Source organism: Ceratotherium simum, chromosome 13 (genome assembly GCF_057802395.1).
Source record: "Ceratotherium simum simum isolate JZ-2026a chromosome 13, ASM5780239v1, whole genome shotgun sequence".
In the NCBI taxonomy this organism is placed as follows: Eukaryota; Metazoa; Chordata; class Mammalia; order Perissodactyla; family Rhinocerotidae; genus Ceratotherium; species Ceratotherium simum.
Window position 1 is genome coordinate 19,258,752 of NC_141912.1, and position 22,790 is coordinate 19,281,541.

The window sequence follows — 22,790 nt, forward strand, 5'->3', positions numbered from 1 at the left end:
TCTGTGGATTATCAGTCAGAAGGTTCATGTGTTAGCTCTAGATGTTTTTAATTTTGTTCTTTATTTCTGTACCTCTATTTTCTTCATCTTCTCTTTTTATGGCAATCCCGTTATTTGTGGTAGCCTTTGTAGACTAGTCCTCTATGCCTTTTAACTTTTCTTTCAAATTTTCTATTTGTCTTGTTGCTTTACTTTCTGGAATTTCCGTGGCACTACACTAAAATATACACGATAGCAGTTAATTTTAGTGCGTATTTAAAAATCCACATGTGCATTAACTATCCCTAAAGAAATCTGTATTCAGCATTCCACATTTTCATGCAGATTATTAGTATATTCTTGAATTTATATATGTATAATATTAGTTTTATATGCTAGGTTGACCGCCTCTTTATTTTATCATCAGTAACTTCTGGGCTCATCTTTCATGCCTCTCTGGAATTTTCCCACATTTCTCTGGTGTGGATTGCTTTTTTTTAACCACTTAACTGCCTTTTGCTTTTGTTGCTTCCTTTCTGGCCAGAGAAAGTGCATTAGTTCACATCTCCCTACCCCAGAGTAATTTTCTTCCGGTTGTGACCCTTTTATCATCTTACTTTAGTGCAGAGAAAGATTGCAGGTGAACTATACATTGTTTCTTAATAATGTAGACTAGTAAATATAATGGAGAGTTGATTGTGCCTGCTACCTCTCTGGATGTATGAGGTATTCTAATAGTCTCAATGAGAGCAAATTAGAAATTAGAGATTATTTTAAAGTGATGGTATCATTTTCAGGAGACTAACTCTTTTTTTAGTATATTTTGGATAGAGGAGGCTTTCTCTGTGACCCAGGACCAACACATTTGTTATGTATTTCAGTTTAAAATTAATAGTGTATCTAACCAAGACTCTGGTGTTTACCATTACTGTCATGCTTTTGGATCGAACTAAGAATATTAAAAACGTTTTTTCAAATGGATAATTTATTCACATGGCACAAAATTCAAAAGGAACCAAAAGGTATATGGTAATAAGACTCCATCCATCTGTCCCAGCTTAGACATCTACTAAGTCTTTCTGAAGAAACCCAGTGGTTACAATTTCTCTCTCTCTACAAAAAAGGGTATGGATTTATAAGAATAAATGTACGTACACAATTACATACACACACACGTATATATACATATGTTTTTTCCTTCCTCCTTTCACATGAAAGCTAGCATACAATACACATGGTTTTGTACTCTTTTCATTTAACAGTATGATTTGGTGATCATTTTCTATCAGTTTGTTACAAATTTCCTTATTCCAGTTTTTGAAGTAGTATTGTAGTCTTTTGTATGGATGTAGGATAATTTATTTATCCAGTGCCTTCATTCTAGACATTCATGTTGTTTTTATTATTTGTCTTTTGCTATTACCAACAATGCTACAGGGACACCTACATCCGTGTTTGTGTGTATCATTTTGCACATGTGTAAATATATCTGCAGAATAATTACCTAGAAATGTAATTACCAGGCTAAAGGTGTATAAATTAATAATTTTGATAGATATTGCCAAATGGCTTTCCATAGAGATTGTTCTAATTCATGCTCCCATGAGCAATGTATGAGCTTGCTAGTTTCCCCAGAGCCTTGCCAACATATTATATTATCAGCCTTTTTTGATCTTTACTAATCTGATGAATGAAAAGTGGTGTCTCAGTATCTTTTAATTTGCCTTTATCATAAGAGCTATTTTTATTTCCTTTTCTGTGACCTATCCATATCCTTTACCTTTTTTGTATTGGGTATTGCTTACTAATTTTGTAGGCACAAATTTCTCTATTTGGAAGGTAACCTTTTGTGATAAGATTTCCAGATTATGCCCTCTTTGTTGTATTTGTTGTTTATGGTTGCTTTTGCTGTGAAGAAATTATTTTTTTATACAGTTGACTTTGTCAGTGTTTTTTTTTACTCCAAGATGATGATCATAATTCTCTCACTGTTTCTGCTCTTACTTTAATGGTTTCATTGACTTAACATTTAAATCTTTGAGCTACATGGAATTTATTTTGATTTATATGTGACGTATGGATCCAACTCGCTCCCTTTCCTCCAGATGACTAGCTGGTTCTTCTGACACCACTTATTGAATCATTTATCTTTTCTCCTTTAATTTGAGGCGCCATCTTTACTACACACTGAATTCCTATGTGTGTTTGTATTTTTTTTCATATTTAAGAGTTATGTTTGTTTGTTATAAAAGAGTTCATACATACACACAAGTAGAGGGAATAGTTCAGTGAAGCCCCTTTACCTATCAACAGATTCAATAATTAAGATTTATCTTTCTTTGCTTTTATTATTTCTGTTTTTGCTGAAGAATTTTAAAACAATCCCAGATACCAAGTCATTGACTTTTATGTAACTTATACATGTAGCTCTAAAAATATGAACATTTTAAAAGATGAGTTAAATATTTGACTTTTTATTGCAAATTCAAGAGAAAAAACTTTTGGGACTAAAATTTGGTGTCTCTGTGCTCTAATTAGTAATCAGTGGCTTCGGAAGGTGAGATCATGTTAGCTTTTTAGTTGTTTAGTGTTGTGTCATCACGAAGCTTTCCTCCTGCCCTTGTTTTTAGGCAGGGCCTGCTTCTGTGTACCATGGGTATTGAAATGTTTTATTACTGTAGAGGTGTCCAGATGATTTCACTATTGGGCCACATAATGAGCAGTCTGTGTGTAGGCTGCATGAATAATAAAATTGTGAGCAGTGGTTAAGTATAGCCAAATGTATGGATGGAAGCAGGGAAGTGATACACAAGCAGTTCAAATATAGCTTAATCTATTTTTTGACAGTGTATAGAAGGCTTACTGCTAGAAATTGATAACGTTTTGATCAAATTCATGACTGCAGTCTTGAGAATAAGGGTGTCAGGGCATATGTCCTATTTGATTCTAGAATTATACCACTAAAATTAGTGCTCAGTTTCAGATTTGTCAGTTTCATGTGCGAAAATATACTTCCATGATGCCAGATGGGTACAAACATTTTACATAACTATAAATTTCAGTTTAGGTTATATTTGTCAGTTGGATTCCATGGATAGTATGTTTCCTTTCAGTTTTATCTTCTTAAAACTGAGCTAACCTTATAGGGTTTGTTCTCGATAATTCAGTTATATCCTCAGATTTGTTCTCCAAGGCAGCTTTAGAAACTTAAAACATGGTTCACATTCTTGTACATGTATAAAACTCTTTTGAGAATGAGAAACCATTTTCATACAGGTGAAACCTGTATTCGTGAGGATTCACCAAATATCTTGCAGCGATATAAAATTTAGATTTTAGTTACCATTTGCACAATTCATATGTCAAATTTGATTGAGAATTCTTCCTTTTTTGAACAATTCCACAGTACCTTGATTTTTTTTCCAGTTTTAGTGTTTATATGCCTTCTTACAATCTGTACTATCTAGTGAGTCCGGTAGATATTTGGTTAGATCTTCCAGAGCCCTGCAATTCCAAAACATGATCTGAGGAGGCACTTTTTCATAAATCCCATTGGTTTTTACTATCTAGTCATTTGATTGAATTAAAATGAAGTCTTCATATTCTGCTTCAACTTTTAAATATCTCCCTGACTTTCATATGTGTTCAGCTGATTTGGAAAGGTTACAGCGCAGTATCTTAATGAGTGATTTAGTGGAAAGCTAGTCACACCTCTCTTTCTTGACTTGAATAAACTGTTAGAATCTTCTTTTCTCCCTTTTGGTCATTAAATTAAATTATCTATGGCAAGTGTACTCAGTTTTTCCATGTTTAGACAACTTCTCAGTTTCCTTTTGGTAGGTTCTCAGCACTATTATTCATATGTGTTGGCTAAATACGTAAAACAAAGTTTGGGCTGAAAATCTTATTTTCCACATATATAAAACCATAGTTTATATTTGAGAAAAAACAAAAAACAGAAAACAAAACCACCTCAGTCCGTTGGAGAGAAATCGTAAAATCTGGAACAGTATGAACCAGGCAGTATGTATTTAACAAGGGAGCTGAAAGACTTTCTATTTTTATGAATTTAACATCCTTTTAGAACTACTAAATTTAGAATTACTGAAAACAATTATTAGTCCAGATTCTTAAAGAATTTTTAAAGAATTTAAATATTTGTACCATTTGTTAAGCTTCTACAGTGTACTGGATCTGTCCTAGTAGTAACTTTGCATGTATCATCTTTAATCTTGACAACAAATCCACAAGGGAAATATTATCTCCATTATCATAGCTGAGGAAACTGAAACTCCAGAGGTTAAGTATCTTGGCTAATGTCTCACACCTAGTATGTGATGGAGTGAAGATTTGAAGCTATATTTCAGAATGCAAAGCTCTTTCTTACTTTTCAACATTTGATAGTTTCCGTTGAATTCATGAAAGATGAGAAAACTAGCATACTTATATTTACTGTGCCTATATTTCCTGCCTGTCTAACACCAATTTTTTTTTTTGGAAGAGAAGTTTAGACTTTATAATAGATGAATTTTTTCTGTTAATACACTTTATTTTTTTGGACAATTTTAGACTTAAAGAAAAATTGAGCAGATGGTACAGAGAGTTCCTGTATATACCCCCCTTCCCCCACGGCTTCCCCTATTATTAACATCTTATAATAGTGTGGTATATTTATTACAATTAATGAGCCAATATTAATACATTATTTATTGACTAAAGTTCATAGTTTATTCAAATTTCCTTTGTTTTTTACCTAATGTCCCTTTGCTGTTCCAGGATATCATGTTACATTTAGGATATCATGTTACATTTACTTGTCATGTCTCCTTAGACTCCTCTTGCTGTGATAGTTTTTCAGACTTTCCTTGTTGTTGATGATCTTGACAGTTTCAAGGACTCTTGGTCCTTGTATATTGTAGGATGTCCCTCTATTGGAATTTCTTTGTTGTTTTTCTCATGATTAGGCTGGGATTATGGCGTTTGGTGGGGAAGACCATGGAAGTAAAGTGCCATTTTCATCACATCACATACCGTTGGCCCTTTGTATTCACGTGTTCTGCATCCGTGGATTCAACCATCTGTGGATCAAAAGGCCTACAATGGTTGCTTCTGTACTGGATGTACTGACTTTTTTTTCTTGTCATTATTCCCTAAACAATACAATATAACAATAATTTACATAGCATTTACATTGTATTAGGTATAATAAGTTATCTAGAGATGATTTAAAGTATGGGGCGGATGTGCGTAGGTTATATGCAAGTACTATGCCATTTTATGTAAGGGACTTGAGCATCCATGGATTTTGGTACCGTGGGGGATCCTGGAACCAGTCCCCCAGGGATACCCAGGGATGACTATAATCATGTCATATCAACATGATTTATGACTGTTGATGTTGACCTTGATCAGCGGCCCGAAGTAGTGTTTGTCAGGTTTCTCTACTGTACAGTTACTCACCCCTCCCACTTTCTGTACTGTGCTGTTTGGAAGGAAGTCACTATGTGCAGGCCACACTTAAGGGGTGGGGAGTTGTGCTCACCCTCCTTTAGACTGGAGTATCTATGTAGTTTATTTGGAGTTTTTCTCCATGGGAGATTTGTCTCTTCTCCCCCCATTTATTAATTTATTCAGTCATTTATTTATATCACTATGGATGCATGGATATTTATTTTATACGTTGGGTTATAATCCAATATACATTTTATATTTATGTTATTAGTTAAATTGTTCTAGTTTTGGCCATTGGGAGATCTTTCAGTTGCTCCTGTGTCCCATTGACATACCCCCATCAATTTCTTGTTTTATTTTTTAATTTTTATTTATTTTTTCTGAGGAAGATTCACCTTGAGCTAACACCTGTCGCCAGTCCTTCTCTCTTTTTGCTTGAGGAAGATTAGCCCTGAGCTAACATCTGTGCCAGTCTTCCTCTATTTTGTACATAGGACACCGCCACAGCATGGCTGGTGGGTGGAGTAGGTCTGCACCTGGGATCCTAACCCGCAAACCCTGGGCCACTGAAGTGGAGCACACGGAACTTTAACCACTCAGCCATGGGGCCGGGCCCTATTTTTTAATTTTTTGAGCACTTTCTGGCACTACAAGATGCCCCAGACTCATTTGTATATTTTCTATGCCACTCCTAGAGTCAGCCATTTCTCCAAGGAGCCCTGGTTCCTTTTATTGGAGAAAAGTATTAGAAAGCAAGATTTGGATGCTAGGTGTGTTTGCTGCTGCTTGTCGTTTCTTTTAGACCCTCTCAAATGGCAGAGCAGGAAACATATGTGTATACTCATATATATAAATATTTCTATGTATATCTATGTTAAGTTAAACATGAAGTCTTACCTATGTCTCCAACACTAATTCATTACAACTCCTATTTTTTAAGTGATTGTTTTTAACATTTTACAAGTTTATGACAGGTTTATCCTATAACAGATGCTCTTTTCTGTTGTTTAGTATTGATTCTGTATTTAGATGGACTCAGTGTTCACCCTCCCTTGTTTCATGTAAGGACTTCTCCATTCCTGAATCATTTTCATTCTTCCATGGATTATCTAGTTTTTTTATACTCATCTCCTCCCCAACCCTCCAAAAAATGTGTTTTGGATATTGTAAAAAATGTTCATGGATACTGTATTTCCTAAGTGTTTACTTATATGTTTGCAATTGTATTTTTTTTTTAAATAAAAATTGGGTCCTATCAATGAGATGTTTGAGAATTTTATCTGTTTACCTTTTCGTCCCAATAGTATTGCTTTTTGATTTTGGATGGATAATGTGGGCAAAGGGAGTGGAGAATAGCACTGCATTAGTTATTGAAATATTTTGTTTTTAGTTTTGTTTACTTCCAGATGACATTTTTCAAAAGTTTATAGATTGTTTGGCCCCTTCCCCTATTGGAACACTTGTGGAATTTTCTTTGCTAATTTTATTTCTTTTGTTTAGTTCACTGGGATTTGAAAAAGATAGGTTCAGTGATTCTATATTATTCTGCCATATTGTACCTTTTCCCCCAAAGGCCTTTCCACTCTACCTTATTGCTTCCTTGAATTTACTATTTACATTTGAGTACAATTGTAATGTCTAATTGCTATCTTTCTATTATCTAGTACAACTCTCATGTTACAGATAAACTTAATTAACTATCATTTGCAGTAGAAACTGACACTGATTTTTTTTTTTTACTAATCTGAAACAGAAAGGAGACCACTTGTATTTGCCAGGCTTTTTTCAATAAAATGTTTTTGTGCCTAAGCATGTTTGTGGGGACTAATTATATTGTTTTTGTATGGGTTTTTGGGGGAAGAAAAATGTATATTAAAGGTGTTTTGTTGGTTAGTGAGGCAATGAAATATAATCTGTATATTTCTAGGGCAAAGCAAGCATAACTTGCCTTTAAATAAACTGGTAGTCAAGTTTTGTTGTTGCAGAAAGCCCATTCATTTTTTAGTAACAACAGAAAAAGAGTTTCGAGTTGTGAAACATATATCCATATTTGAGAAGAATGATAGTTTTTGAAAAATCTGAAGATAATCAGTATATAAGCAAACTTAGTAAGCAAAGAAAGCAAACTAATAAGTTTACGCAGTGATCCATTTGGGATATGATATAATACTATAACATAACCTGCCAGATCAGACTTACTTTGTAGCACTTAAGTTATTCAGTGTATTAAAGGTTTTAAAATGGAATCCTCTACAATATACTTTCCCAAACTCAGTGGGAAAGAGAGATTGCTATGTTGCGTTCAAATCTTGTTAAAATAAAATCTTATTGCTGTGGTTTACAGAAGGAGTAGTATACTGATTAAAATTTTTTATACACTGCATGATGCTTGCTATGTGTATTTTACAAAGTCAAATCAAATTTACAAAGTAAATCAAGGTGGAGGTTAGTTATTTAAAAGCGGAAGTTTTGTTGGTTTCTAAGCCATGGTGCCTGACATAAAGAAAAATAGTGCTATGTAATAGACCCTTATTTTATTACTGATACATTCTGATGTGTTTGTAAATGTATTTGACAGCACTGGTGATTAAGTGGTGATTAAGGTTGCAGAGTCTGGAACAGGATTGCTAAATTCAAATCCCTGTTTTACCATTTGGTAATGTGACCTTGGCCAAGTTACTTAAGCTCACATTCCTCATCTGTAAAATGGAGATAATCTTGTTCCTGCCTTACTTGTTGTAAGGATTGAATAAATTTACGCATATAAAGCTCTTAGAGCCTGACACAAAGAATGTCCTCAATAAATGACAGTTATGATTATATTGTTTTTTTTAAGGAATATTGGTTTATTAATGTACTTTCTTGGGAAACTGGAGAACATTTTACATGCAGCTTGCCGTGGAATTCTTTTCTTGAGATTAGACCCTATGCAATTTGGGAGAGTTAACTACCTAATTCAAGGGGTTTGTTTTCAAAGTTTGTGAGGAAACAGCCTCCACCATACCACACAGGCCTTTCTTCCCCATCATTAATCAGTTAAGAGAACTCCTTAGAAAAACTCATAGTTTTTTGTTCGTCTGTTTTTGCCAAGACATTTACTCCTTCCTGAGGATGTTACTCGTTAGTCTTCTGACTCAGGAGCAAGCTAGGGCAGATAATAGGGTGTCCAGCTGCTGCTCCATCCTGTATGTTCAATATGAAAATCCTGTCTTTGATGTAACTGGATCTCTGCTTCTCTTGACCTTAATGCTCTCTCAACAACTTGCTACGACCCCAAGCCCCACAAACTCATACGGAACTGGGCTGTGATCTCACAGATTAGATCTGAGCACTAGAATTAGTTTAAGAACATCCATTTCCGTTAATGAAGGGAATTGTGGGGGAAAAAATGAGACACAAAAATTAGAGAAATATTTCAAATTATAAGATTACTTAATACTAAAATTTTTTACATAAGCATCTGTGTTTAATTTTGTATAGCACCATATTTCTAGAGAGTGAGTAGAAGCCGAATTTTGTTTGTTTGTTTGAGTTTGTTGTATTCACATTAACAACTAGTATTAGAGTAGGCTGTAGAATAGAAATAGTTTCTTTGTAGTAATGATTTTATTGAAACAAAATTTTGTCTCTAATGCTCTTATGCTTTTTGGCATAGATCCTATGGTTATGGTTTATAAGATAGTCTCACCTCTCTTTATCTGTTTTCTGAGTAGTAACGTGATTTCCCAAAATACTTAGCACACTTAATTCAAAAAGACAATATTTGTCTTTGCTCTGGTTGCAATAAGAAAACTGAAGCTTTCTGGATAAAGATATTACAGAAAATTATTTCCTAGGAAAAATTATTTTATTTCTATTGGAGCTTTTTATAAGAATAAACCGTAGATGAGACTGGTATCTGGTGTTGTAACTGTAATCTAGAAATAGTTAAATATCCTATTCCACTGCAGCAAAGTTCTTTTGAATACGTTGTAAAACTCTTAAATTATTTACCTTGGTTCTCTTATCTATCAGATATAAAAAAGGCTATTAGAGAAAAATTTATTGGTGAGTTAAGTGAAAGTGTTGTTAGTATGCATCCATTTTACCTTTTCTGCATTGGTTTGTTTAACAAGAATTCCAGTAGTGTATTAGTCTAATATGTTTCCCACAGTTCTCAGCAGAGAAATATGTGAAATTCACTAAATTAATTGAAAAGTTTTGGATGCCTTTGTGACTTATGACAAATTCCTGAAAATTAGGGCTTTCTAATGAGTCGTTATATAGGTTGTGTGTAAAAAGTCAATATACAGCCATAAGGTACAGTTTAATGAGCATTTTGACATATTTGGCTCAAATGCGTTCTGTATATTTTAACCCTCTTAAGTGATTTGTAATATTTAGATCTATTTTCCCTGTGGCGTTAGGTAGAAGTAAGGCATTTACAATCAATGAATTGCTTCTGGGTAGAGCTCAACATAAACAGATTTTGCTGTAGTGAAGATTATAAAATATCATCCTAGAAGAAAATGTAACCCGTTACGTTAAAAAAAAATTGTCAGATTCGATAAAATTGTAATTGAGAGCCTCTACACCCTTTTGACCAATTTTAGCTTACCAGTCTGTCTTCCTGGCTTAGGCTTGGAACAAGAGCATCGTCTCCAAGACCTGCCTTAATTATGTTCTCCTGTCCACAACTGTTTAAGTCTGATTTTGGATCTGTGTTTTCTTTGCTGCAGATACTTTGGGTGGGGTGGGGCCTGAGGATGTGGATTGAGTATACTTTTTTCCTACTTCTTTTATTCTGTAATTATTTAACTTCTAACTTCACTGTTACTACTTTTTTTTTTCTCCTAGATTCACTGAGTTAGAGTGGTCTCCTTCAGAAGCCCCCTTCCTTTATTGTTTCTTTTTCCTGGTGTCTATGTTATATGCCAAACCCAGCTTCATTGCCTCATAAATGTTGGTGTTAGGAGAGATCATTTCTCATCTGTCTCATTTTGCAAGTAAGTGTCCTGCTAGAAAGTCAGTTGGATGGAAGTAGAGGCCTTGACTAAATCTGGATCACTTTCTGTTTTCCCGGCTAGTAGAAGAGTGCCTAACACATATTAGGCACTTAAAAATACATGTTGAATGAAAGAAAGAAAATGAGGTCCAGAGAGGCTAAGTGAAGTAATATGTGGGAATGTATGTTATAACATATACTATCAAATTAATATTCGTTATGAAAGTACTCTAAAGGCTTTGGAAAGATTAGGTATATGTAATTAGTAGTATTCATGCACTAGTAAATCATTATTCATATTTTAAAATGTTTATTAGGTAATATATCCTGTATTTAGTTAGGGATGCTTTTCTTGTATATAACAGGACATCTAATCAACTAGATGTTCTTGATATTCTAGATGGCTTAAACTAAGAGGATTTATTTTTCTTATGTAAGACGTTTGGAGGTAGGTATCTGCTGACATTGGCTTAGCTGTTCAACAGTGTCAGGGCTATTGCTCTGTGATTTTCTTGGCCTTTCCTTCATGGTTTGCAAGATGGTTGCTCTTGCTCTGGGCATCACCTTTCTTATTTGAGGCACCACAAAGGGGCCCGGATTGACAGCAGCATCTCTCTTCATTTTACCAGGAAACCAAAAGCCTTCCTGGAACATCTCTCTTCATTTTACTAGTAAACCGAAAGCCTTTCTGGAAGCTTTGCAGCACAGCAGACTTCCCCTTAAGTGTTATGGCCCAGCTGTTTCACATGGCCACCCCTAATTGGAAGGAAGGCTGTGCAAGTGTGATTTAGCTTTTTCAGCCTCTGGTAGAGATGGCGGAAGTGAGAAGGAGTTTGGAAATAGGTATTGGGTTTGCTAACCAACATTATCTGCAAAATCTACCACTTTGGTTAGCTAAAATCTAAATATATCTTTATTCCTATGAATACGTTTTACAGGGAATACAGTCACCACCTCCCCAAGGGAGATGATACCTGTTCTCATCCATGACTGCATCTACCTCAGAGTCCAAGATGTCTGCTTTATGTATGGTTTTTCTCCAGTAAGTGTGGCTGTAGCTTGCTGTCCTCTGTTGACCTAAAGCTAAAAGAGAAAAACTGTGCTCCCAGTACACCCAGCAAACTACGCAAAGGAACAAGCTAACCATAATAAATCCTTTCACTTAGAAATGGAAAGAATTAGAAACTCAAAATAGTCACTGGTCCACAAACATACCATACTTTGGAGGATCTGAATATCGAAGACTTCCTGTTATGGCAGTGCATTAAATTCGTTAGTTAACCAATTTACTGTCTTTGTTTATGTTCCCTGGGAGAATCTCTCTTAGTCACAAACTAGATTACTATATAAGAAGCTATATAAGAAGTCTTGAAATCGGGTAGACTGATTCCTTCTACTTTATTCTTCCTTTTCAAAATCATTTTGGGTCTTATAGGAACGTTCCCTTTCCATATAAATTTTGGAATAAGTTTGTCTATGTCTACCAAAAACCTTGCTGGGGTTTTGGTAGGAATTGCATTAAACTTATAAATCAGTTTGAGGAGAATTGACATCTTTACTATGTTGAATCTTCCAATCCATGAACATGGTAAGTATCTCCAATGATTTTGGTCTTTAATATATTTCAACAAAATTTTATAATTTTCAGCATACAGATTCAGTACATATTTTGTCAGATTTATACCTATTTCATTTTCTTTGGAGCAATTGTAAGTCGTATTGCTTTTTAAATTTCAATTTCACTTGTTAGTTGTTAGTATGTACAAATGCAGTTGACTTTTGTTTGTTGATCTTATATTCTGCAACCTTGCAGAACTTATTTATTAATTCTGGGAGTTTTTGTAAATTCCTTGAGATTTTCTACATAGATAATCATGTTATCTGCAAAAAGAGACAGTTTTAATTCTTCCTTTCTGACCTGTATGCATTTTATTTCCTTTTCTTGCTTCATTGTGCTTGCTAGACCTTCCTGTACTATGTTGAATATGAGAGGCGAGATGGTACGTCCTTGGCTGGTTCCTGATCTTAAGGGGAAAGAATTCAGTCTTTCCCATTAAGTATGATGTTGGCTATAGGATTTTTGGTAGATGCTCTGTATGTGTTTGGGGAAAATACTATCTATTCTCAGTTTTCTGAGTGTTTTTATCATCAGTGGGTGTTGGATGCATTATAGATATTTAAAAATACTATGAGGGAAACTGGATTATTCTTTTTTAGTTGGAAATAGGGTAGTACAGGAATAGTAGAATTACAGAGTCTGAATGTTATCTAACACATACAGTACTTAAGGCATCAAAGACATTACCTGGCTCTGAATCAACTTCACTTATTTCTCCATTTATAGGGAAAGATTTATGAATATAATTACATGTGAATGTTTTTTCTCTTTGGCTTTTAAAATAAATGTTCCTTTAATATAAACATTAAAAAGAAAACACAACACTTTGTCGATATCTTTATTGGTCCTGCCACTGACATTGTTCCCATATAAAACTGACCCTTATTTTTCCTATCAGGGAAAGAATACCTCCAAGTGCATAGAGTCATGTTCCATGTTTTATAGTACCTTCCATTCTCTTGCAATTTTTTTTTTTTTGGTTAGGAAGATTGGCCCTGAGCTAACATCTGTGCCCATCTTTCTCTATTCTGCATGTAGGACGCCACCACAGCATGGCTTGAAGAACGGTGCATAGGTCCGCACCTGGGATCCAAACCTGCAAACCCTGGGCCGCCGAAGCAGAGTGTGCGACTTAGCCGCTGCGCTGCCAGGCCAGACCTGCAATTTTTTGTGTGTGTGGCAATTATATATTCTTATATTGCCAAACAGCCTGCCTCTCCAATCCCCTTTTTGTTTCAAAAATAAAACTTAAAAAAAAAAGAAGAAAATGATGTTTACAAAAAAGTTTCAAGAGCAGTACAGAAAATTTTTTTCTTTTTCTAAGCCGTTTGATAGTAAGCTGTTCACTTGATGCCTCATCACCCCCAAATACTTTAGTGTCTGTTTCCTGTAAAGTTATTCTCTCACAAAACCACAACACAACCGCAACACAGCCACCAAAACTAGAGAATTAACACTTCGGCATCACTACCACCTAATCCTCAGACTTAGTTCATGTTATTCCCATAATGTCCTTTCTAGCAAGAGGATCTACTTGGTGATCACATTTTGCATTGAGTTGTCATGTCTCTTTAAGACTCCTTTAATCTGGACCAGTTTTTGTCTTTTTCCTTGCCTTTTTATCTTTGACATTTTTGAGGAGTACAGGCTAGTTATTTGAATGATTATTCTTTGATTTGTGTTTGTCTGATGTTTCTTATGAGTAGGTTCAAGTTATGCACCTTTGGCAACAATATCTTCAGAAGTGGTGCTGTCGTCTTCTCAGTGCATCCTATCAAGTGGCACCTGATTTTGATTTGTCCCATTATTGGTGATATTAACTTTGATCAGTTGATTAAGGTGATGTCTGTTGCCTTTCTTCACTGTAAAGTTATTTTTTCCCGTTAATATGTATTTTGTGAGGAGGTTCTTTGAAGCTGTGTAAATTTCCTGTTTCTCATCAAACTTCACCTCTCTTAAACTCCTATACTTTATATCTTGGTGCGTCTCTGCAGGGATGCACTCCTCACCCCTCCTGGATTCCAGCACCCTGTGGGCGTGCTTTTCTCAACCTCACAGGGCCATCGTCCTGCATGCATACCTCCCTCACCCTGTTTATGCTGTGACAACAGACACTGGGCAACTGCCACCAACTGCCCCATGTGGATACCCTTTTCACTTCTCTTAGGCTTGGACTCTGCAGGCCGGGCTGCCCGTTCATGCACGTGCCCGTCTCATTGTGCTCCAGCTCTGACCCCCCATGCTAGGCTGCCTGCCCCAGAGATGCTCTTCTTGCTCTTCTCAGGCTCTGAGACCCTGGCTGCACTGCCTGCCTTGGTGGACACCCTCACTCTGCTCAGACCCTGATGCCTTGTATCAGAGCGCTCTTCTTGGTGACCACCCCCACCCTCTTTGTTTCTTGGGCGCTGATACCCCATGCTGAGTCACCTCCATTACAGATGCCTTCCTCTTCTACTTGTGCTCTGACACCCTCTTGCCCTTGGATGGGCTCTGATACTCCTCCTTAGACTGCCACCCACCTTGCTCCAGCACAATTACCTGCCTCGTTCGGCCCCACCTAATGGCTTTGTACTGAATTGATAAAGAAGGGTAGGGAGGGTAAGGGGAACTACAATCTCTTCTTAGTGGTTATATTCTTAATCAGCCCCCTATTGTTTGCTTTCTCACCTCTTCTTTCTATTTCAGAGCTGTTTTCATGAGAAGTACTTAGAGATAATTTATAACATTTTAAACGTAAAATTTATTTTCCTTTGAGAAAAATAGGTGACTGTAATCCGTGAATAAGTGTGCAAAGCTTAGTTGTTTTGGACATCCTGAAATAATCCCTGTACCTGAGAGTAAGGACAGCCCAGGTTTGGTATCACAGTACCAAACCTCAGACAGGAAATTGATAGTGCTGATTCAAAGTGCTTCGGTTCAGCTCTTAGAGCCAAAGATCAATCCTGGCCCTGCCTCCTGGTTTCCAGTTTATGAAGCCTCTTGCAAGTTACTACCTCTTTCTATCCCTGTTTTCTCATCCGTAAGATGGGGATTATAAATATTTACCTCATGGGGCTTTTGGGGAGGTCAGATGAGATAATGTATTTGAAAATACTTTGCAAGTGGTAAAATGCTATGCAAATGTGGTTATTTAGTTATAATTTAATATTGCATAGTCAAATTGGACTCTATAGGAAATTAAGTCAAGCATTTTAATTGCACTTGTGACTTCTAGGCAAATTTCCTCTGATTCATAAGGCAGAGACGAGGTCAGCATAGTTTTAAGCACTGTAAGTCCATTGTTCTGTCACCATTACTCAATCAGGCAAACGCTCCTCTTTTGAAGTCTTGCCCACCCATTATGCCTCTGTGACATATTTCCACCTTCTTGATAATTTTTACCCCTGGTGTTCAATAGTCCTCCTCACCCCAGTGCCTGCTGTCTGTCATCTTTGGTGACGTCAGCATCGTTGACTTTATATGAGTTCTTTCATGCATTCGCAATTGCTTGTGGTACAGTTCTGCTTCCATATATCACTGGATAAGTATCTTGAAGTGAACATGTCCAATGCTGAAGTTACACTCCTCCTCCAACCTGCTCCTCCCTAGAGCTTCCATTTATGTTACTGGTGTCACTCTTTGTATTAGCTTCTAGGTTAGAAACCTTTAATTTTTCCCTCTGTCATTTCCCATATCTAGTCAGTTACTAAGTTCTTTTATTTTTAGAAAAGTCTGTTTCCCAGTTGAGCTTTCGTTTTCCCATAATTAACTGCCTACCTCTGGCCCTTAATACCTAGTCTCTGAACTATTAAAATAGGCTTCGTCAAGGCAAACATTAGAACCTTAAGCTTGCCAGGTCCAAGCCTGGGCCTCTGTTGAATAATTGAATGTAAAAAACCCTTGGGGCCTAAGCCAGCTCTGAGGAGCCAGCCCTTCCAGATGAGCTAGGTAGATGATAGAGAACATGTCTCCAGAGACCTGTAAGAACTTCCAGATGGTAGGGATCAGGCTCGGGGAAGAAGATCTGCCTTGTCAGGCCCAGACTCATGTGTGAAAGCCTCTAGAATCTTAGGAAGATCTTTCTCTAGAACATGAGTTCCGTTATCTAAATATAGATGTTGTTAACATTTTGGTACTTGTAATCTATTTTTAATGCATAGGGTTTTATTTTCTTATACTTTTTCTATAATTATAACGATATTTATAAACTGTATAATGCCTGTAAAATGAAAAAAGCATTTTCCCATGATAATTTTATAAGTACAATTTTTTTTTTTATTGGTGCACAGTGTTCCATAGAGTAAAAGGTTGCTGTAGTCTCTGTTCCTGTTAGACAAGAAGATCCCCTGGAAGAAATACCAGATTCTCTATCATAGCTTGACCCCAGCTTCTGCTAAAAGTATATCTCTAGTGTTAACTTTTGATTGTTTGACAAGAACTAGTCTGTCTCTCTCTCTCCCCGCTTCTCCCTTCCATTTCTCCCTCTCTCCTCCCCACCCTCCCACCCTCCCTCCCTCCCTCCATAATAAGAGCATATTCTCTTCTAAGTCCTGAGCTCAACTCTGAGTATTTAAAGATAAATGGTCCATTGAGGGACTCGTACTAAGAGGGAGACGTATTTAGGAATCTTTGCCAGGATGTGCCCCAAGCTAATCTGTGGTTACACACTGAAGCAGTGCCTTACTCTTTCTGAAGAGGGTAGAGAAGGCTTCCTAGGGGAGGTGACGTGTAATAGAGCCTTGAAAGGTGAGTATGAGTTTGCTATGGCAGATGGGTAGAAGAGACATTTAGGCAGAGGATACAGAAATGAAAACAATGGTGACAGTGTGGCTCAAGCTTGTCTCTAGTTTTTTTTGTTGTGTTGTTTTGTTGTTTAAATGGCTTTATTGAAGTAATTTCCATACCATATATCATTTAAAGCGTACAATTCAGTAACTGTTAGTATATTCACAGAGTTGTGCATCCATCCACACTCAATTTAAAACATTTCATTACCCCAAATAGAAACTCCACATTTTTTAGCTGTCACCCCTAAGTGTCCTCCTAGCCTTCCCAGCCCTAGGCAATCACCAATCTCCTTTTTGTCTCTTTGGATGTTTCATTTAGGTGGAATCATACATGTGTTCCTTTGTGACTGACTTGTTTTCACTTAGCATGTTTACAAGGTCCATCCATGTTGTAACATGTATCAGTACTTCATTTCTTTTTATTGCCTAATAATATTCCACTGTATGCCTAATAATATTCCATTGTATGGAATATTATTAGGGAATATGGATATACAGCATTTTATCCATTCATCAGTTGATGGACATTTGGATTTTTTACACTTTTTAGCTATTAGGAATAATGCTGCTATGAACATCGATGTACAAGTTTTTGTGTGAACATAACGTTTTCGTTTCTCTAGAGTATATACCCAGGAGAAGAATTGCTGAGTCATATGTTAACTCTATGCTTAGCAATTGGAGGAATTGCCAGACTGTTTTTCCAATCAGCAATATATGACAGTTCCAATTTCTCCACCTCCTTGCCAACATTTAATTTTTTTTATTATAGCCATCCTAGTAGATATGAACTGGTATCTCATCGTAGTTTTGATTTGCATTTCCTTGATGGCTATTGATGTTGAGCATCTTTTCATTTGGTTATGGGTTATTTGTATATCTTTGGAGAAATGTCTATTCAGATCTCTTGCCCATTTTTAATTGGATTATTTGTCTTTTTGTCACTGAATTATAATACTTCTTTATATTGTCTCTAGTTTTTTGAAGCAAAATTAAGACTAGAGTACATTATTTTTGACTTTGTAACTAGAAATGAATCAAGTAATCAAAATGAATTTTGAATCACCTAAGAGAAATAAAATTTAAATCTGAAAAGTAGATTTGGAGTTAGGGGATAATAATTTTATTTATTTATTTATTTATTTATTTATTATTTTTTTTTTCCCCCAAAGCCCCAGTAGATAGTTGTATGTCATAGCTGCACAGCCTTCTAGTTGCTGTATGTGGGACGCAGCCTCAGCATGGCTGGAGAAGCGGCATGTCGGTGCGCGCCTGGGATCCGAACCCGGGCCGCCAGCAGCGGAGTGCGCGCACTTAACCGCTAAGCCATGGGGCCGGCCCAGGGGATAATAATTTTAAAAGGTGGAAACATTAATACATTCCACAGGTCAAATTCTAGTTAAATGATGTTAGTCATTTTATTAAGATAATTCTCACCATCTGTGTGCTGTGGTGTCAGATAATTAAATACTCACTTGTCTCCTCAGGAAGTCCCCAGCTTCTGTGACAAATGAGTAAGATTTTCTAGTAGTTCTTCCTTCCCAAATGCCGTCATGGGTCACTTAACGATGAAGATATGTTCTGAGAAATGTGTTGTTAGGCTATTTCATCATTTCAGGTGTACTTACACAAACCTCAGTGGTATAGACTACTGCACACCTAGGCCATATGGTACTAATCTTATGGGACCACTGTCATACATGCAGTCGGTCGTTGACTGAAGTGTCATTATGTGGCGCATGACTGTAGTCCTTTAAGGCAATATTATTCCTTCTCTTTGTGGCTACTTATTCTTTGTCTCAAATTGGTAAAACATATTTGTAATTTTAGAAATCTTGATACTGTCATTTTGGGGATATTATTTGTGAATATCTATCAATCAATTGAACAACAATTATTGGATGCCTACTAGGTATACAGCTGGCTCCTTTTGTTTCTCTCCAGGGGTCATATTCAAAATATCTAACATTGGTATGGCATGGTCACTGACAAATCCTAGTGGACACTGGCCTAAAGTACTTCACTCACATTCAGTTTCATTATTTCATTCACAGATCTTTGATGTTATTCTTCTTTGCACTTTGAAGTCTAGCGAACCTGTGCCTAGTCCATAGCTTTATTTTTGATCTGGATCTTTCCTCTCTTGGCAGTGTCCTATGGGTATTTTTCTTTTGATTACCAAATTGGTAATTGTTTTGACCCCGTAAGTTTGCTGGGTCAAAATCTAAAGGTAGCTCTAGTATTAGAGTTAATATTAAGCAGATAATCTAAACTTCTCTTCAAGGAGATACTTCTGTACTCTAGAATTGGTCCTGGAAGTGTACTGTTGCTAGCAGATGACTCGAGTTATTGATTTGTACTAATTGAGGGTTGCATATAATCTGTAGAAACCAGGTGTTTTGCCACCTGGTTTTGAGTGGTTTCTCTTGGTTGTTAAGATTTGCTCCTTAGCTAACTAGAACGCTTTTCACTATATCATTTTTAAAATATTTGAATCAGAAAGAAAATTTGCCATGGAATACATGAATTTAAGACTATAATTTTAGAGTGGCTGCTCTGAAAAGCCATATTTTCATTGTCCCTGGGACTGGCTTCCCGTTCACTGTAGCCACCTGCTCTGGGTGTCTCCTCTACAGATGTGGACTCAGGCGGCTTTATTGCCAGAGTCCCCAAACTCTGGCTTTCTTTTTAATCTGCTGCATTGATCACTGGCATGTCCCACCATGTCAGAGGCAGCCGTGAACACCAGCTCCAAGATTGCCACCAGGGACTTAAAGGAGAAGAAAGAAGTTGTGGAGGAGGTGGAGAGTGGAAGAGATGCACCTGCTAATGGAAACACTAATGAGGAAAATGGTGATCAGGAGGCTGCCAATGAGGTAGACAAAGAAGATGGGGAGGAAGTAGAGGAGGAGAAAGAAGATGGGGAGGAAGAGGATGAAGATGAGAAGAATGAGGCAGCTACGGTTAAATGGGCAGCTAAAGATGATGATGTTGACCCAAGAAGCAGAAGACTGATGATGGTGACTAGACAGCAAAAAAGGAAAAGTTAAACTTAAAAAAAGAGGCCACCATGACCCAGTCACCCCCCCCCGCCGCCATGGTCGCTTTTAAGTAGAGAGGCCTGCCCAGCTGACCACCATGGGCAGTGCCGTCTGCGTATGATGCGCTCTCCACCACCCAGCCGAAACCACAATGTGAATTTGCAACAGGAGAGGAAAAAAGAAACAAAACTTCCAAGGCTCTGCTTTTTTTTTTTCTTAAAAATATGTTAAAAAGAAAAATTTGTATTTTTAATTTACATTTTATATTTTGAACATATTGTTAGGGGTCAGCCATTTTTTAATGATTTTGGATGACCAAACCAGCCTTTGGAGTCTTCTCTCTCCTACTTCTGACTTTACTTGCCGTGTGACCATGTTCATTATAATCTCAAAGGAGGAAAAAAACCCTTATAAAAACAAAAACGACAACAAAAAACTATCTTATTCTCAGCATGTCAGTAACTTTTTTTGTGTTTGTACTTAGCTGTACTGTGAGTTGTTGGTTTTATGAGATGGTTAAAAAGGCCAAAGATAAAAAGTTTTCCTTTTTTGAAGTTGCTATGTATTTTTTTTTGGCCTCTTTGATGTATGTATGAAACAGTGTTGTCCAACAATAAACTGGAATTTTAATTTGCTGAGTCGTTTAAAAAAAAAAAGGGGTATAATTATATTTTTTTTACAACTCTATTTTTGGGTGTGGAGTAAATTCTCAATAGTGACTTATTTTCTCTCTTACCAAAATATAGTTTCAAATTGCTGCCAATAGTATGTATCTTATTCACCCACTTTTCAGTTATCTGTATGTATAGATTATTCATGTCTGCTAAAACAAAAAAAACTCTTGCCTTCCTTTGGTTCATTGATAGTTTTCTAAGTTGCTTTAATGGCAACCATAGGGACGTAGGAGACTATTGCAATGGTGTAGGTGAGACGTGATAACTTATACAAGGGTGGTGGCGATGGAGATGAATAGCAGATGTATTCACATTATTTTGGAGGTAAAATCCTTTGGGAGTTGTTGGATTTGCTCTCAGAGGTGGTGAGGTGAAAGGAATGATTAAGGGTGACTCCCAGGTTTCTGGTTTCAGCCTTTGTGTAAATGTGCCATTTATGGAGATGGGGAAGACTGGAAAAGGTGAGGTTTAGTCATTTGCCTGTTGGCTCTCAGATTTCATTCCCTGACTTTCTCTGTCTTCTGTATTGCATGGAACTGCATTTGACAGTCTTCCTTACCTTTTGGCTTTTATGGCTAGATTTGGCCAATAGGAAGCATTGATGAAAGACTGGAGGATAGGAGTGGGGAGAAGGTAGGGTATTTTCCTCCCTCTCTTTCTGCTCTGGGTCGTGTCCCAGGAAGTGGCAGTTTCATTCCTGTGGCTTCAGTTCCTATCAAACAGCTCCATCCTTTGTAGTCCCAGCTCCCGATGACCAGCTCCTGCTGCCACTCTAGCCTCTGCCAAATTATTGCAGCTTCTGGGCTCTTATAATTCCATCTCTTCCAGTGGGTCTCTCCGGCCCTTAGGCTGTAGTGGTTTCCTGCTGGTACTCACCTCAAGGTTGCTTCACCGTTCCCCATTTGGTGTCTTGGCTTTTCCATCACCCGTGTAACCACATTTCTGTGTTACTTTTTCCTTATTTTAATGCCTAGAGTGGTTTCTGTTTTCCTAACTAGAACCTGATGAATACAAGGGTGAAAATTTGCGAGTTCAATTTTGGAAATGATTTGTGTTAAGTTTTAATATTTCTTTGGTAAGTTCCGGTGGAGATGTTATTGGGTGAGTTGGATAGTGGATTTTATGTAAATAACTCTATTGCCATGAAAAGAAGATAGTGAACTCACTAACTAGGAGTTGAACTGGAAGTATAAATTTGGGTATCATCTGTCAGTGTAATGGTAGTATTTAAAACCATGAGAGGAATAGTGTCATCTAGTGAATAGATGAGAAGGAGACCAAAATCTAGGTTTTAGGGAACTCTAATTCATGGGGGGCGGAGAGGGATGGGTAAAGTAGAGAGGCCAAGGAGGTGAGAGGAAAACAGGAGAGTGATGCTATTGACATCACGAAGAAAGGAGTGTTTAATTGCATCATGCTTCTGTCTGTGGCATTTCATATCCGTTCCCTTGATGAAAGTGAATTCAGGGAAATGAGTAGTTGAAGGTCTTCCCCAAAAGGAAGTGGTGGAAGAGGGAATGAGAGGTGACAGAGTATAGCTGGTACAGAGAGACTTCTTCCAAGATGTTTGACTATGCAAGGGAGTAAAGACATGGGGAGATCGCAGGAACATTAAGACAAGCTACAGTTTTTATAATTGCTCTTTTATTTTGAAAATACTTAATTTTTGAATAGGTTCAAAAATAAAACATAAGTTATACAAGAAAAAGTCTTCCTCTTACCTTGACTCTCATCAATCCTGTTCCCACTCCCTCCTCCCAGTCCCAGCCATTGGTGTTTGTTTCTGGTATACATCCAAAAATTTTTTTATGCAAATACAAACAAATGTGAATATGTATTCTAGATTTCCAGTGGTAGCATAGTGTATATATTTTTTAGTGTCTTATTCTTTTCTCTGAACAATATGTCCTGGAGATCTTTCCATATTAGGACTTAGAGGTTATTCATTTTTTTAATTTTTTGTGAGCAGCTTTATAGGAGTCTCAATTCTGAATATACTAAAATGTCTTTAACCAGTCACCTTTTACTGTTAACAAATAATGCTGCAATGAATGACCTTGCACATATGCAAATATGTTTGTAGTAGGCTAAATTCTTAGAACTTCTCGTTCAGAAGATATGCATTTGCCATTTCAATAGATAGTGTCAAATTGCCTCCATAGGTGGTATTCTAGTTTACATTCCCACTAGCAATGTGTGCCAGTGCCTGTTTCCTCGCAGTTGCTTCAGCACAGTATGTTATCAAGCTTTTGGGATTTTGACAATATAGGAAGGAAA

General features: G+C 36.8%; 1 protein-coding gene and 1 pseudogene across 5 annotated transcripts in view; both read left to right on the top strand.

Annotated features, from left to right (window-relative positions):
- Positions 1–22,790, top strand: part of CDKAL1 (CDKAL1 threonylcarbamoyladenosine tRNA methylthiotransferase) — a 657,675-nt gene that overhangs the window by 59,759 nt on the left and 575,126 nt on the right. The window lies entirely within an intron of this gene.
- On the top strand, positions 18,205–19,826 carry LOC106802120 (prothymosin alpha pseudogene; annotated as a pseudogene).